We start from the raw sequence: 17,971 nt of genomic DNA on the forward strand, positions 1-17,971 counted from the left end.
GCTATTCTTATGTCTATTTTAAAAAAATTGGACAAATGAGTTCTATGCAATAATCTCATATTTCTATCGAGAAAATGTTATTTTGCGATAGATATCGTTATCGTTTTATCGCCTAGCCCTAAGATAGATATATGAATAGATGAACTGATATGATGATAGTATAGTTAGCATAGATTTCTATGCATTTTAGGGGTTTGGGGGGATTTGACACCCCAAAAATGACTTGCCCCCCCTGATATTCTACCTGCACCCCCTAGTGAGGCTGGCTGAATCCGGCCCTGACTAGAGATGAAATGGTATGAAAATGTAATTTCATGATTATAGTGACCAAAATGAGCATGGTTATCACATAATCCTGTTCAAAAAGTACTAATACTACACAATAAAATCAATTCACCAAGTTTTATGTCGAAAACCAGCAAATAACAAATAAACTTACCATCAATATGCACTTTTTGTTTGCATAAACATTAAAATAGTAACATTAAAAATGATGGCCAAATTTGAAAGGAGTGTCTTGCAACATGTTATCTACTAACATGTACAAGTTCAAATAAAGTTTTGACAAAAAAGTTTTTATAAAAAGATAAACCTTGCATATTTCAGCCTTTAAATCAGTTTTATAAAAAGAATGATTCAAAAAAGACAAAATACTGACATTTACAAAGCACATTAGCTTATCTTTTATTATTAATAGTAAAATTCGGTCCGATTTTCCCGTGGCGTCTGTCGTTGCTATGTACCATGCGCTCTCCACAACGACAGAGAAGTTTTAATAGCTAATGGATTTCCACTACCGATAAACGCTTGCTGTAGCTCTGCTAGAAGATTTATTTACGGAGAAGAAAAAAACACCCGTAGTTTGGGTGCACCCGCATATTTCATATTGACTCGTTGCACCTGGAAAAAAATGAGCGCGTCGCTTCAATTATTTGAAATAACGAACTTGAGCGCGCAAAAGACGCGATATGTGAACGGCCCTTGCCTTGGCGAGCTACCTCCAATCAGGCCACAAGCTACTCTCGCGAGCAACGTGTTGGAGACCACTTTAGACAATTATGTCTGAAAATGAATATCCTAGGGAGAAAATGAATGGGATTTTCCTGTTCTGTTGGGGGCCCCCTTAGAGGGCGGGGCCCATTTCAATTGAAACGGGTGAAACATAGGTAAGGCCGCCTCTGCTGAAATCACACAGTGTATGCCCTGGTTTAATGAACTACGGTACAGTGACCTGGCTACCTCCAATGATGCAATTGCTTATGAATGGCACAGTTAATTACCACTGTGCAAAGAACACAGACCAAGAGAATGTAAATGAACATTGTAGTCATATTTTTATATGACACTAATCTATGGCCGATCTTTTGTTTTTGTCTATCTAGGGAGTCTTGCACTCAGGGATCCATCCCAGGACTTATAGAGGTTTTAAAAAAACGAGGATTCCACTGGGCCTGCACAGACAATGACTTGTATGTTTGATTTATTATTTTTTCTAAATATTTAATGTAATTGTTAATAATTGTTGAGCCCAATAGTGGCTCCTGACCATACATTTAGGTGGGGTACATTCTGGGTCTCAGTGATTACTTATGAATAACAACCTGTAAGTTTTACATTCTAATTGCTGAACACATGCAGATGCCCTTTTGGCAGAGGTTTAGGGCTACATACAAACTGTCAGTCCAAATCCGTTTATTTGTTTATCCAATTGGAATCTGATCTAAGATTAATGACTGACCACATTGTGTATCACAACTGTTCAGATCTGATTTGTGTGTCCCACTGCTCTTTAATTTTCCGGAATATCTGCATTGATTTCTATGGCAATGATGTCACGTTGGTAGGTATACACCAAAAACAACAACAACAACAACAACCGCAACATGGAGGGGTTTGCAATACAGTTGTTGTTTTATTTACAACATGACAATGTGTAGCTGCATCTTATGAGGCAGCAGCAGAAATGTAGAAGGCTGGTATGTGTGGCTTTATTCCATGCTGTCTTCTCTGCAAGTATCAAAACATGTCTCTGTTATATTGTCATTTTCTGCTCAACACCTGCACTTTGCAATAGCACACCATTGTTTCTGAAGCGACTTTCAGCATTTTTCATATAATTGGATATACACAAAAACGTATATTGGCTCACTAATTTGGATTGACTGTCTGAACCAGGCTTAGGTCTGGGAAGTTCAGCCTGAATGTGGCACATCAATGTTGATTGACAGGCTCAAGTACACACGGATATAATGCAATCTTTGAATGTGTACCTTAATGTGGTATTTATTGTGTTCGAATGTTAATTGAGAATGTTGAGGGGAATTGAAAATTGAAAGTTAAAAAAAGAAAGCCATGTTGATTTTCAGAACAAACAAAATACACAGAACAGAACTATTGTATTTACAGCAGGGCTTTTCTACTTAGGTTTTGGAGGGCCTCTATCTTGCAGAGTTTAGTCCCAACCCCAATTAAACAACTGAATAGTTTACGGGCTATTTACACGAGCCTGTTTAAACTTAAAAGGATTTATACTTTTACTAATGTGTTTTGGTACTCCACACCGCTATCCCCCTGTTCAACTGTTCACACCGTGTCTACACCGGACGTGAGTGCATGACAGAAAGCAAATCGTATGACAGTAAACTGAAGCCTCATTCTATTTCTGACATACTCCAAAACAGAAGAATTAACGTGTTCACAATCTCACTAACTAGCCAATTTCTAATTTCTGCCCCTACAGCTCTCAAATACGGCATGCTGCATCTCCATATTTCACATTTAAATTGGAAATATGTGTGGTGCTGTTGAGCTTGGTAAACTCTACCCCTCCAGTATGATCATGAAATAGTCTACCTGACAGCAGAAGCCAATTTATTATAATTATAACAAGTTATAATGAATTATTCATATTTTCTGAGCTAATTTGCTGCATAATAATGGAGAATGCGGCTATCGTCCATTTAAAGACTGTCTGCAAGCAGACCTAGTATCAAACTTGTGTTTGTCCCATAAGTTTTATCAATGTCTTATACAAGCATTATGGTTTCAGATCAAATCAGATAAAACTATAGCTTGAATGTGCCTTCCTACAAACAGCAGAAAGTTATTCAATGCTATAATTAATGTATGATATCAGCATAAGAAACTATCCAGATATTAGTGAAGTATATCCTAATTTCAGTTGTTAATAGAGCGTAAGTCTTCTTTGACGAAGAAATCTCACACTAGGAGCACGAATAAATGGTAACAGAATAAATGAATCTGATCTTGGGTGAAGAAACTTGCCTTAAACCTACCACCACTTGTTACTCTTGTGGTGGCTTCATTAAATATTGAGTGGCCTAATCAGAAGAGAGAAGCGCCGCGTAGTAAACACGACAAGCGCTTCTTTACTACACAAGGCTATCTCTCTCCCGCATCAGCTTCGTTGCTGAAGAAGGCCAGCCTTGCTCTCAAAGCCATGCAGAATAACATCTTCCTTTGTGGGCAAGGCTTATGAGGTAGCAGGTCAGGCTGGTGGGTCCCTGCACACCATGGCGGTGTTACAGGCCTACCAGGCTGATCTGCTCAGAGAAATAGACACCAGCAAGGGCCTTAGCCAAAGTCAAAGAGCTCCGCACAGCCAAAGACCTGTCTCTCCGTGCCACAAAGCAGATGGCCCATGCTATCGGCCATTCTATGACTCTTTTGGTGGCTACGGAGAGGCATCTGTGGCTCAATATTTTGGGGATAAGGAATAAAGAAAGAGCCTTTCTGCTGGACACCCCGGTCTCGCTGTCTGGCGTGTTTGGCGACTCTGTCAGTACAGTTGTCGACAGGTTTCAGGCTGCAAAGAAGCAATCTGAGGCGTTCCAGCAGTTTATCCCTCACTAGGTCCTGCAGGCTGGTCCTTCTACCTCCCATCCTGCGCCCAGCTCCAGGAGGGAGGAGCAGTGTAGCAAAATTAGCTAAAAGGGGAAATATTACTAATTAATCATAACTTATGATTAATTATGAATATTTGGTTCAGTTAATCGGATTAACTTGATGTAGCTAAATTAATATTACAATCAATGATTGTAATACTTAGTATTGATTATTTATTAATTTTAAGAAAGGGTATTTTTCATGGCCACAGAAAAATAGTTATTTCTTAAAGGAGAACTCCGGTCAATTTTAACATTGAGCTAATTTTTTTGTAAATTTGGAGTGCTGTCAATACAGAGAACAACGACAAAAATCGGTGTTGCCTACACCGTGTTATCCTCTTTTTAAAATTTGCACCCTGTTGACTTCAATGGGGCAAGTTTTAAACCTGCTTTTAGCCTCTTAACATCCTTGATGTGTCATTACAAGTGCACAGCTAATGTGAGTGATTCCTTCAGAGTGATCACGGGTGAATCTGACTGCAGTAGATGTAATAGATATTAATAAAAATGATGTTATTTCAGCCAGCGCAGATCCCTGTATTTTCTTCCTGTTTTTGGTCGAAGTCCATAGTAATCGATTGTCGAGTTCACACGCATAGGTTTAGTTACCTATGATCACGCGCGTGAACTGGACAATCGATGATACTCTGATGAAAATGTACAATGTAAAAATTTAATTATTCCTATTTTGTATAAAATATATATATTTTCAAAACATGTTGTACTCTAAAACTGCAAGAAAATCAAAGCCAAACATCTGAACAAGTTGTGTTCCAAATTTTAGGTTGATATCTAAAAAAATTAGCTTTCGGTAAGATTTTGTTTGGGCGCAGTACCAAACTTTTTCACTAGATGACAGCAAAGCTCCATTACTGACCATATAAAGCCACCTCCATTTACATAAATGGTTTGAGTGCTCTGAACCATATATTTCCATAATTTTTTTATACAATTTATGAAGTAGACATCCTATTTAGAAGTAGTATGGGAAGTTTGGCAGATTTTGATATGAAATCAACCTCTAATAAACATAAAAAGAACACGTATGTGCATAGCTCGCCGCTGCATCACAAATGGTGAATCTAATTGCAAATTGATAAATTACTGCTCCTCTGTAATTTATTGTAATTTTTTGAAAATCAATATAAAATAGGGTGACCATATTTTAGTTTTCAGAAAACAGGACGGGGGCGTGGTTGATGGGCGGGGCGTGGTTTGAGGAGGCGTGGTTAAGGGGTGGGGGCGTGGCTGGGGGGTGAATGCATCAAAAAATACTTGACAAATGCATTCACAACCTTGTTGCGACATAGGCCACAACCTATGTTATTGTACTTTAATACATAAAGGAATACATCCTTTCCATTCAATGTTTGGCCCGCAAAAATAGAATACTATTAAAAAAAAAGGTTTCGCTTTTAACACCTTTTACATGATGACACTATTTCTTTTCATTGCCATAAGCATAGGTTAAAAATCTACTGCTAAAATAAAAAATCTACTACAAAAAAAGTAAAGTAAAAAAAAAAAAAAAATCAATCCTCTTGTTGTTCTCTCGTAGCCTTTACTTTCTTTATGTGGGCTTCTAGGTCACTAGCACCTGTATTTGACACTGACACGTGCGTGCCAGCTTTGCTGTTCATGCATTCTGCTTTACACGGATCCCGACCGAAATGAAAACGCAGGAATTTTCTCTGTAAATCATCTGTGAATTTACATTTGGGCTTTTTTTTACGCTGTTAGTTACATCTTACCTCGCACTTGACCGCAAACTGAAGCGTCGAGTCACGCTGCTAAAATTCTGTGAACGTAAAGTCCGCCTACTTTGATTTGATTGGTCAATGAATATTTGAAATGACAAGCAGTGACAGACCAATGAGGCTGAGATGAACAAACAACCACCCACACACACACACACACACACACCTCTGTTTTCTGACGCGCTCTCTGCTTGCCGCTGCGGAATCGGATTGAGGAACGCGCTGATTATAACAAGACGGGGCGAAGCCGAAGCCGGTTTCATATGTTTTGTGTGCAAAGGCAAGCGTATATTTAAAGTACACGCTTAATGGCCCAATGAAAAATAATGAAAACCAGAACATTTTCATCACTTTATAAAAAACAGACAGGACGGCCAGGACAGGACGTGAAAACAGGACGGTTGGTCACCCTAATATAAAATCTAGAGATTGTAAGCTTTCAAATGACATACAGTGAGCTACTAGAAGACAGACACTACTAGAAGACAGACAGCTCACGTCACATCTACGTCGTCAAGCTCAGTTTGAGTCTGCACAGTACGGTCAGCCATCAGGAAGTGAGTGCTTCTAATTGACTTCACTTTTCTCTGTTGAATCCAATGGGGTCGCTGTGTCCATTTATTTTACTGTCTATGCTTAGAGCAGAGGTCTTCAATCCTGCCACTGTCCTGCAGAGTTTAGTTCCAAGGGATTGTTCCACCACCACCACCTCTGGTGTTTCAGGGAGTGACAGTTCCTGGTGGGGTTTCTGCCCTGTCTCTGCCCATAAAATAATATGAATAAATCTCGGTTGGTTCCTGCCAACAAACTGTTTCAGGAAACAGAGGTAGTTCCTTCCCTCACTTTAGTATGCAAACAATCTCATTTTAGTTTAAATGTAAGTGTAAAATTAGTTCCTCTTCCAGACAAGTTGGCAGGGTGGAAACTTCTGCCCTATGTCTCTCATTGGGTTCTTCAAACAATAGAGAGTGGTTACAGAATCCAATTTAAGTATCGTCCTCCTGTAACCCAGGTCATTAACTCAGGTCACTAATATTCATAATTAGTATTATTTTATTTATATAGCTACAAAACTTATAGTAAGAAAAGAACATGAGGTAAAATAGATTATTTTTATTATAATTAATCAAAAAGAAAGAGAAAGTCCCTTAACTGATTCCTGATTGGTGAGGTGAAAGGTTAGCTCCACCCCCTGCTGGAAAGCTGCAGAGACACGAGAGATTGCGAACGACACAAGAGTGAGAGCAGATGCGATTGAGTGATTTGAGTGAGAACATAATGTTTAATAACCGTTTAATAATCCAGCAATAGATTATTAAATACTATGGTAATGCCGTAAATGAGTCCTGCCTGTCGCGACATTACCTTATAAAATAACCTTTTCATCATAGTAAAATCGACATATCGTTCCCAAAAAAGTATTGTTTAGAGTAAAACATGTTGAAGATTAGCATACAGGCTGTCGATTACTTAAATGATAAGGTGTTTCCTCACAAAAGCGATTTATTCGGTGTAGTGAAGCCTCCTCTCCATTGACATCCATTCATAAAAAACGGCCTCTGCTCTCCTTCCTTGTGTACTGGCGTTAGCATTAGCCGTTACGCTTTTTTGGCTAAAGGTTGCAGGCTTGTCATCTAGTGGCTTTGCATCAACTGAGTAAAAGAAGATGGCTGCTATTAAGGTCAGAGATTTTTATGACAACATAAAAAACACACATAGAGTAGCACCACCTAGTGGCTCTAAAAATAAACTACACTGAGAATGGTGCAGATTAAATAAAATAAAGATATAGAAAACAAATACAAAACATTAGTGTCACAAAAACCAGTGTAGCTTATACTACTTGTAGTGATGAGAGAGAGAACCCAAAAGCGAGATACGGCAAAAACAATATAATATAATATAATATAATATAATATAATATAATATAATATAATATAATATAATATAATATAATATAATATAATATAATATTATACAATATAATCTTTAATATAATCAAGGAGCTGTCCACAGGAAATCAAACAAACAGAAAAACTTCTGTGAAGTCTGAAGATAACAGAAAATGGCAGACGGCTGGAAATGTCGATGAGAACACAAATTTTCCCTCTTGGACAGCACATAGCAGGAAGTGGCAGAGGATCCCAAGCAGAGGAAAGCGAACTTCAAGGACTCACGGGACGACAGAGGGAGCCGGTGGCTGGATGCAGGCGCTGAACAGGTACTCTGTGTCTAGTAAGCTGGATAGAGTTCAGAGAGCGTGTAACAGCAACAACAGATTAATACCCGTAGTAGATGATGCTCCAGCAAGAGCACAGACAGGACAGGACTAGACACGAGAGGTAAGAGAGTAGCGATGTGCATGTAGATATCACGGAATAATCTGACAACGAGACAGGAAAAGAGAGAGCTAGAAAAAGCAGAAACAATTAGTGGGAAAGAGGGAACAGGTGGAGGCAAATTAACGTGGAGAGGAGGAGAGTGGAAACAGCTGAGAGTGATGAGACAACAGGAGTGTGTGTGTCCAAAAGAGGGAGACAGAGAAGGAGGAGAAGGAACCAGGATCATGACAGTACCCCCCCCCCCCCCCCTCCTCAACGAGCGCCCCCTGGCGCTCCCGAGGAAGGGGACTGGCGAGACTGGAGGAAATCATCGATGAGAGAGGGGTCCAGGACGTCCCGGGAGGGAACCCAGCTTCTCTCCTCAGGACCATAACCCTTCCAGTCGACTAAATACTGATGCCCGCGACCCCGGCGGCGCATGTCCAGAATTCGGCGGACCTTGTAGACGGGGGAGAACCCTCGACACGAACGGAGGGGCATGAGGGGCAAGAGGGTACGCGAACAACGGGTTTAACACAGGAGACGTGGAAAACTGGGTGGACACGACGAAGATTGGGCAGAAGACGAAGTCGGACAATGACAGGACTAATGATCTTGATGATGCGGAATGGTCTGATGAAACGGGGAGCTAATTTACGAGACTCGGACTGGAGAGGCAAATTGGCAGTGGAGAGCCACACTTTCTTGCCACGAACGTAGCGAGGGCTCTTTACTCGACGCCTATTAGGCGAGTTGCTCTGACCAGGACGCAGGATTACGATAGGCCTGTCCGTTAGTCTGGGGGTGAAAACCTGACGAAAGGCTGGCGGTCAAGTCAAGTCAAGTCATCTTCATTTATATAGCGCTTTTAACAATGTAGATTGTTTCAAAGTAGCTTTACAGAGATAAACGTATAATTTAAGGTAACAGAGATTGTTTTGGCTTTATTCCAGCTAAAGTTAGTTTTGATTGATTCGCTTCCGTCGCAACAATCATTTGTTATTAAATTTGGGGCCGCTAAGACGACACCATTCTCTCTACACAGACTTTAAACGCGAACCTGTGAGAAACGCTGATGGCGGTCACATGCGCATTAAGAATTGGTTCTATAGTTATGTGCGTTTGAATATATGTGCGCAGGTTTGGAATTCCCTAAAAACCAAGCCTAAACAAAGTACTGGTGTTTCCTTATAATTTTTGATACAGAATTTTATTTTATTTTATCAATTCGGGGTAGGTACGCGAATTGAGTTTCCCGACAACGCTTTATCTGTAGAGTGGTAAAGGGATCCTCCATAGGGAGAGACTAGTTGGCACTTCAGCACTGCGTTGTCATCGGGTCCAGGCGCAGGTCCTTTATCAGATCTGGATACGGCCTGGATCCGGCAGGCTGCGGGTAAACCTCGGGATAAACAAATACACTAAAATTAGCGTAGATGCCATTCTTCTTATGATGTAACGAGTACATCAGGATTTATGGGAAGTGTTCCCGGTTCCAGCTGACCTAATCTATGCAGCCTAACATTGAATTATAGAAGTCTAGAATGTGTTAGGTGAATGCTAGGTCAAAGAGATGTGTCTTTAGTCTAGCTTTGAACTGACAGAGTGTGTCTGCTTCCCGGACAATGGTAGGAAGACTGTTCCAAAGTTTTGGTGCTAAATAGGAAAAGGATCTACCGCCAGCAGTCGACTTTGATATTCTAGGTATTATCAACTGGCCGGAATTTTGAGATCGCAATAGACGTGAAGGACTATAATGCGTTAAGAGCTCGCTCAAGTACTGCAGAGCTAAACCATTTAGTGCTTTGTAAGTGTTTAGCAATATTTTAAAATTGATGCAATGTTTAATAGGGAGCCAGTGCAGTTTTGACAGAACGGGGCTAATATGGTCATACTTCCTGGTTCTGGTAAGAACTCGAGCTGCTGCGTTTTGAACTAGCTGTAGTTTGTTTATTAAGCGTGCAGGACAACCACCCAGTAGAGCATTACAATAATCTATCCTTGAGGTCATGAACGCATGAACTAATTGTTCCGCATTTGTCAATGAGAGCATATGGCGTAATTTAGATATATTTTTAAGATGGAAAAATGCGGTTTTACAGATACTAGACACGTGACTTTCAAATGAAAGATTGGTATCAAAGAGCACACCCAGGTTCCTAACCGACGACGAAGACTTTACAGAGCAGCCATCAAGTGTTAGACAGTATTCTAGGTTATTACGTGAGGAAGATTTTTGTCCAATAATTAGAATCTCTGTTTTTTCAGAATTAAGTAGTAGGAAATTACGAGTCATCCAATTTTTTATATCAGCTATGCATTCCGTTAATTTTGTGAATTGGTAAGTTTCGTTAGGTTTTGAAGAAATATACAGCTGAGTATCGTCGGCATAACAGTGAAAGCTAATGCCATGCTTCCTAATGATATCTCCTAATGGTAGCATGTACAGAGTGAACAGCAACGGTCCTAGTACTGAGCCTTGTGGTACGCCATACTGAACTTCATTTACTGCTACAAACGGATAACGATCAGATAAGTATGATTTAAACCATGCTAGTGCAATTCCACTAATGCCAACATAATTTTCGAGTCTATTTAAAAGAATGTTGTGGTCGATAGTGTCAAATGCAGCACTAAGATCGAGTAACACTAATAGAGAGACACAACCACGATCGGATGATAAGAGCAAATCATTTTTGACTCTAACGAGAGCTGTCTCAGTACTATGGTACGGTCTAAATCCTGACTGGAAATCTTCGCAGATATCATTTCTTTCAAGGAAGGAACACAGTTGTGAAGACACTGCTTTTTCTAATATCTTTGACAGAAAAGGTAGATTCGAGATCGGCCTGTAATTGACTAATTCTGTAGGATCAAGTTGCGGTATTTTAACAAGCGGTTTAATCATAGCCAGCTTAAAGGTTTTGGTACGTATCCTAGAGACAAAGATGAATTAATTATATTAAGAAGAGGATCTATGACCTCTGGAAGTATTTCTTTCAGTAGCCTAGTCGGTATAGGGTCTAACATACATGTTGTAGATTTAGATGATTTAACGAGTTTAGTAAATTCTTCCTCTTCTATAACAACGAACGAATCAAATTTTCCCTCAGGGAGACTACAATGCACTGCCTGATGCGATACTGTAGTAGACGGTTGCATAGTTATAATTTTCTCCCTGATGTTATCAATCTTATAAGTGAAGAAGTTCATAAAGTCATTACTGCTGTGTTGCTTGGAAACTTCTGGGCTTGAAGCTTTTTTTTCCGTTAGTTTAGCCACCGTTTCAAATAAATACCTAGGATTATGTTTATTTTCTTCTAATAGGTTTGAAAAATAAGCAGATCTAGCAGCTTTTAAGGCCTCTCTGTAAGCAATCGAGCTCTCTTTCCATGAAATGCGAAAAACCTCTAGTTTTGTTTTCTTCCAGTTGCGCTCCATTTTTCTGGCTGCTCTCTTAAGGGCCCGAGTATGCTCGTTGTACCACGGCGTTGGACTATTTTCTTTAATCTTCTTTAAGCGCAACGGAGCAACTGTGTCTAAAGTGCTGGAAAACAGAGAGTTAAAAGTTTCAGTTGCAATAACTATCTAACATATTTGAAACACGGAGTCGGCTTTGCAGCCTTGGCTAAACGAAGTTTACACGTGACTAGATAATGATCTGAGATGTCATCGCTCTGCTGCAGAATTTCAACGGCATCAACATCCATTCCATGTGATAATATTAGATCTAGAGTATGATTACGACAATGAGTAGGTCCTGACACGTGTTGTCTAACTCCAATAGAGTTTACAATGTCTTTAAATGTCAATCCCAATGCATCTTTTTCATTATCGATGTGTATATTAAAATCACCAACAATTAGTACTTTATCTGCAGTCAATATTAATTCTGATAGAAAGTCTGCAAATTCTTTGATAAAATCTTTATGGTGCCCAGGTGGCCTGTATACAGTAGCCAGCACAAATCTCAAACGTGATTTATCATTTATACTATATATTTTTACATTAAGTACTAACACTTCAAAATAATTATATTTAAAACTTGATTTCTTAGTGGTTTTGAAAATATTATTATAAATAACAGCAACTCCTCCCCCTTTGCGTTTCAGACGAGGCTCATGTTTATAACAGTAATCTTGCGAGGTGAACTCATTTAAAGTTTGGTTTTAGCCAGGTTTCTGTCAAACACAGCACATCTAGGTTATTATCTGAAATCATATCATTAACAATGAATGCTTTTGAAGTAAGCGATCGAATATTCAGCAACCCAAGCTTTAGCATTAGCTCATCTGTATTATAGCTGTTTTTTATTTGTTGAACTTCAATTAAATTTTTAACCTTAGATGGGTTAAAACGTTTTTTGGATTTCCAAATTCGGGGAACAGACACAGTCTCTATATGATGATAGCTAGGTGAAAGAGGCTCAATGTGATGAGATTTATCTGACCTTGGTGACGCGAGGCCGCTAGCAGACAGTCGGTTTAGCCAGTCTGTCTGCTTCCTGACCTGAGCCCCAGATTGTCATGTTTGAGCTCTAAGACTATGTGCCATATTACTAGAGAGAAGAGCAGCACCATCCCAGGAGGGATGAATACCATCTCTTTTCAACAGGTCAGGTTTGCCCCAAAAACTTTTCCAATTGTCTATAAATTCTATATTATTTTGTGGACACCACTTAGACAGCCAACCGTTAAGCGAACACAATCTACTAACTATCTCATCACTCCTGCGAACAGGAAGGGGGCCAGAGTAAATTACAGTGCCTGACATCGTACTTGCGAGTTCACACACCTCTTTAATATTAATTTTGGTGATCTCCGACTGGCGGAGTCGAACATCATTAGTGCCGACGTGAATAATGATCTTAGAGAATTTACGATTAGCATTAGCCAGCACTTTTAAATTTGCTTTGATGTCAGGCGCTCTGGCTCCCATCAAACATGTGACTATGGTGGCTGGTGTCTCTATTTTCACGTTCCGTGTAATAGAATCGCCAATAACTAGGGCACAATCAACATAACTCTCAGTGGGTGTTTCACTGAGCGGGGCAAATCGATTTGTTATGGTAATCGGAATGGAAGAGTGATTTTTTGATCCGCGACTAGAGCGATCCCTCACTGTCACCCATTTGCCCGGCTGCATGGGCTCTACTTCAGCTGGAACCGAATCATGTAAAGAGTTCACTGTGCTAGGCGCATCCAAAATAGTATCTAAAGCTCTAGCACTCTTACTATCCTCAATTAAAGTTTGGATGCGTGTTTCTAGTTCTGAAATCTTCTCTGTCAGCCTAACTGTCTGCTTGCATTTATCACATATAAATCCTATATTGCCAACAAAGAAGGCTATGCTAAACATGTGACATGAAGTGCAGGTGACAATAACAGGACAAGACATTACTCACCGTGTTTGTTGAGTGATTCTTACTCACCTGAGCTTTTTATGAACTCAAAGGCGCGGGCGCGCAAGAGAAAAATAAATAAATAAAAATAGCTGAGCGCACGGGTGACGCGTTAACAGGTTAGCGAATTACTAGCGTGTTGTGCTAGTAGTAACGGAAGCTAGCGATGTCAGGTTAATCTGAGATGTTGGGTAAGCTGTATTTATTAGTAGTATAAACAACTAGAAATTGTAGTAAATGATGGTTCAAAACAAGGAAATACGAGGCTAAGACGGAGCTTACAGCACCGAGGCAAACACACTCACAGCAGGCAGCGAGGCAGACAGGAGCAATCGATCATGGATCAGACAGCAACAACAAGCAGCCAAGGATCTGCTTGGCTGCTTGGGTATTATAAACAACAACAACAGGTATTATAAAAAAAAAAAAAAACTAACTACAGTCAATAAAGTGCAGTCATTAATAGCTGCAAACAGTTACAGTACTGTTACAACTCAAACCATCTTCATCCTTCAAGTGAATTGGAGTGATTGGTCTTTGAGTTTGCCTCATTGTTGCATTTCCTTCGAATCAGTGCTCGCACCTCAGACGTGTTGGAAATTGTTTGATCACAGTGTCTGTGAAAGGGGAAAAAGATGAGTTTATTTTTATATTAAAGCAAAATTAACCTCTGTTAAAAAAGTAACTGTTCCCTTTCAAAAGGGAACTTGCACTGCTTCGGTGATGCTATTGGGGAACGATGTTCTCTAGGCGCCTCTTTAATACTTCTGAGTCGCACTAGTAGTGTCATAGGCTGTCGCCAGTCAAATTCTATTGCATTAGTTAGCATTAATGTTTTAGTCAGCCCCCTTTGACTTTGAGAGCAAAAAAAAAAAAAAAAAGTGATGTACAGAAACACATACACTCTTCACCTCTGTTACATTTTTTTTTCAAGGAAATTAGAAGTAGTGCAAAATATTGTAAGCCAGGACAAGTGACTTGCAGCTGTCCCAAAAAACAATTAAATAAATAGATTTTTACATGAATGAACACAAATTAGACTAGGAAACTAGGAAAAAATGTTGGGAAAAAAAATGTTGAAAAAAACTAAACAGTGAGCTATGTATTTATGCAAACAGCAACTAAAACTTACCAATAACTTCTGATAGCAGTATCTTCATCTCTTCGAGTCTGATTCGACTTCAACTTGAAAAGCTTGGCTCTGATTGGTCAAATTGAATGTAGCTGAACTGAAAAAGACGTGCTGTTACACCGAGTCAAAAATACGACTGGCAAAGTAAACGTAAATGTAATACAAATCTTACCTAGAAACATAATGAGGTTCCAAATGTCACACGTCATGCAAACTTGAAGATGGGGAAAAAATAAAAACAACACTAACAGTTTTACAGTTACGTTTTATATTAACGTTAGATAAAAAAAAAAAAATAATAATCTAAATGCTGTCATGATCACTCAACCTTAAAGGCAGGGTAGGTAGGATTTTTCTAAAAAAAAAAAAACATTCCAAATTTGTTTAAACTGTCTTTATATACCAATACATAATTAAAATGTAAGTACTCTGAAAAAGAGAGTATAAAAATCGAGTGTCTGTAGACCTCTCACGACTGTTGTAAACACAGCTAATTATTTCCATTCACTCCACCCCCTCCCTTCTGAGCTCCTTCCAAAGCCACGCCCCCAAAACACATGAACGCGCGACACCAAACGCTCAGGCTCAGCTTTGTTTGATTCGGTAACGAGCTATATTTATAAGGCAAAGCTAAAAACAGGTTGCATTGATACACGTTTTTCCATTACCATCAGTTACACTGTGATGAAGGTGAATTTCGTGTAAGATTCATAACATATACGGTGTTTTGCATGTAAGAGTTTCCATGATGAAAACATTGTTGACTCTAATGAGGACTACACTCCGGAGACAAGTACCGCTTCGTCGGTTCGAGGACAGGTCCAGGGTCGAGGGCGAAGCAGAGGAGGTCGTTCAAGAGTGCGGGCAACCAGGGTCCGAGGAAGTGGTTTTTGCCTTGTTTGCCTTCGCTGACTGCATATGCAGGTGCTTTGAATTTTGAATGCTCTTTCTCTGCCATAATTTTACTCTTCGTAGGTTCCGCGCCTCTCTTGCACTCCTCAAATCAAACGGGTGCGCGCGCATATGGGCAGATCTAGCAACAGGGGTGGTAACCATGGTTGCGAGAGTGAGTGACAGTCGCCCAAACCAATCAATTGCTTCGTCCCGAGTGGAAATAATGAGCTGTGTTAATTGCAGAATAAAACGTCTACAGTCACTCGATTTTTATACTCTCTTTTTCAGAGCACTTACATTTTAATTATGTATTGGTATATAAAGACAGTTTAAACAAATTTGAAAAAAAGTTTTTTATAAAAATCCTACCTACCCTACCTTTAAGTAGTTGCAAAACATTTAAGATTTCCATTAATCTTCGAAAGAAAAACTGAGATATCGTAGGCTAATGAAACCTGAGAGATTTAACTTATATCCCTCTGATGAACGATTCACCCAAACTGTTCACGTTTGAAAAAGTTTATCGCAAAAAACATTACCTAATCCATATGAATCGCGTGGTTTCCTCCAAATCCTCTAAAGAAACATGATCGCTCCAGTTTAAATTTAGATTTCTAATCTAAATTATTAGAAATCTAATCACATTCAAGGAACGCACAGCAAGCTCTGAGTGAGGTGTAAGCTCATTATTATCACAAGAACCAATCACAGCCGTTCAACGGCTCTGGAACCAATCAGGATTAGTCACGTGTGTTATTCGTATTCTTCAAATTTAAACAAGTACAACATATTTTTGGACAACATTTAAATGTCTTTGGAAAATGTATCTATGATGCATTTAAAATAATATTATGTTGATATCCTTGTGGGAATTTCAGTAGTAAAAACATATCATGTAATTGACAACAGCCTAGCCCTTTACAAGTATAGCCTACAAACAAGTAAAAGTGAACAACATTAATTTTAAGTGCTTATTGCAATGCTTAATAATAGTTGACAAATGTTTATAATACATTAGAAGTTTGTACATTATACAAAAATCTAAAATATTAAAATCATAAATATTACAAATATATTGCATTAGGCCTAAGTGTTTATAGTACTTTAAACACACTAAAAGCTTAATCATTTTGCTATGTTCTTACACAAGTTACACAAATGTACTTTAAGTAAGAGCAACATAAGTATGTTTTCTTTAAATACACTAAAACTTCACACAAATGGTATGACTGTGTTTAGCATATTTCTTAAAAAATTAACTAAGCATATATTTATTACCAATGTACTTATTGTGCACTTTTTAGAAATATATTAAAAGTATGCTTGTGTTTAGCATATTTCTTAAAAGTATAATTAAGCATATATTTATTACCAAATGTACTTCTAGTGCATTTGTTAGAAATATATTAAAATTATGCTTGTGTTTAGCATGTTTATTTAAAGTATAATTAAGCATATATTTATTACCAATGTACTTCTAGTATACTTTTTAGAAATATATTCAAATGCAATTCAATGTATTTTTAATGCACTTCAAATAAGCATGTTGGTAATACAAATGTATTATAAACATACTATTTGTATTTCAAGTATATTTTTAATACATTTAATACTACGTCTTTTTCACCTGGGTTAACATGGCATGTAATGCTTAGTTCATATATTTTAACAGTTCGTACTTCCGCTCAGTTTCAGTTCGCTTCTGTACTCAGTCTGAGATAGCGACCTATCTCCCCGTTTTCCTCCGGCCTGAAAACAGCCGGCCAATCAACGAACGGAGGGCGGGCTGAGAGCCGTGACGTAGACGCTGATTGTACCGTGGATGCGTAGATTTACTTCGCATAATCTTCAAAAGTCTTTCACAGCCATGTTCACTCCGGTATTTCGCTCGATGGTTTTGTTTTCGCATCATACATGTGTTTACAGTGGAATTTTGAGGCGGCTGAGCCAGCGCATAACACACGTCATAACCAAACGTTATGTGATTGGCTTACGGGTTACCAATGATTTTAAACTTAAGACAAGCGGACCCCCCGCGAGAAAGAAAACGCTTTTCAATTACGCCCTTCCAGACTCTGTCTACGAAGCAAAGCGAAGTAGCAGAGTTTGGTATTACCAGGCTTGTGGTGTCCTAGGTGAAGGGTTAGGGGTAGGTGAAGGGGTATAAAATAGAATTGGGATTGGGCCTAAATTTAAACTGGAGCGATCGTGTTTCTTTAGAGGACTTGGAGGAAACCACGCGATTCATATGGATTAGGTGATGTTTTTTGCAATTAACTTTTTCAAACGTGAACAGTTTTGGTGAATCGTTCATCAGAGGGATATAAATCTCTCAGGTTTCATTAGCCTATGATATCTCAGTTTTTCTTTCGAAGATTAACGAAATTCTTAAATGTTTTGCAACTACTTAAGGTTGAGTGATCATGACAGTATTTAGATTTTTTTTTTATCTAATGTTAATAGAAAACGTAACTGTTAGTGTTGTTTTTATTTTTTTCCCCATCTTCAAGTTTGCATGACGTGTGACATTTGGAACCTCATTATGTTGTGATTCTAGG

This window comes from Scardinius erythrophthalmus (assembly GCF_964197995.2).
Source record: "Scardinius erythrophthalmus genome assembly, chromosome: 22".
Taxonomy (NCBI): domain Eukaryota; kingdom Metazoa; phylum Chordata; class Actinopteri; order Cypriniformes; family Leuciscidae; genus Scardinius; species Scardinius erythrophthalmus.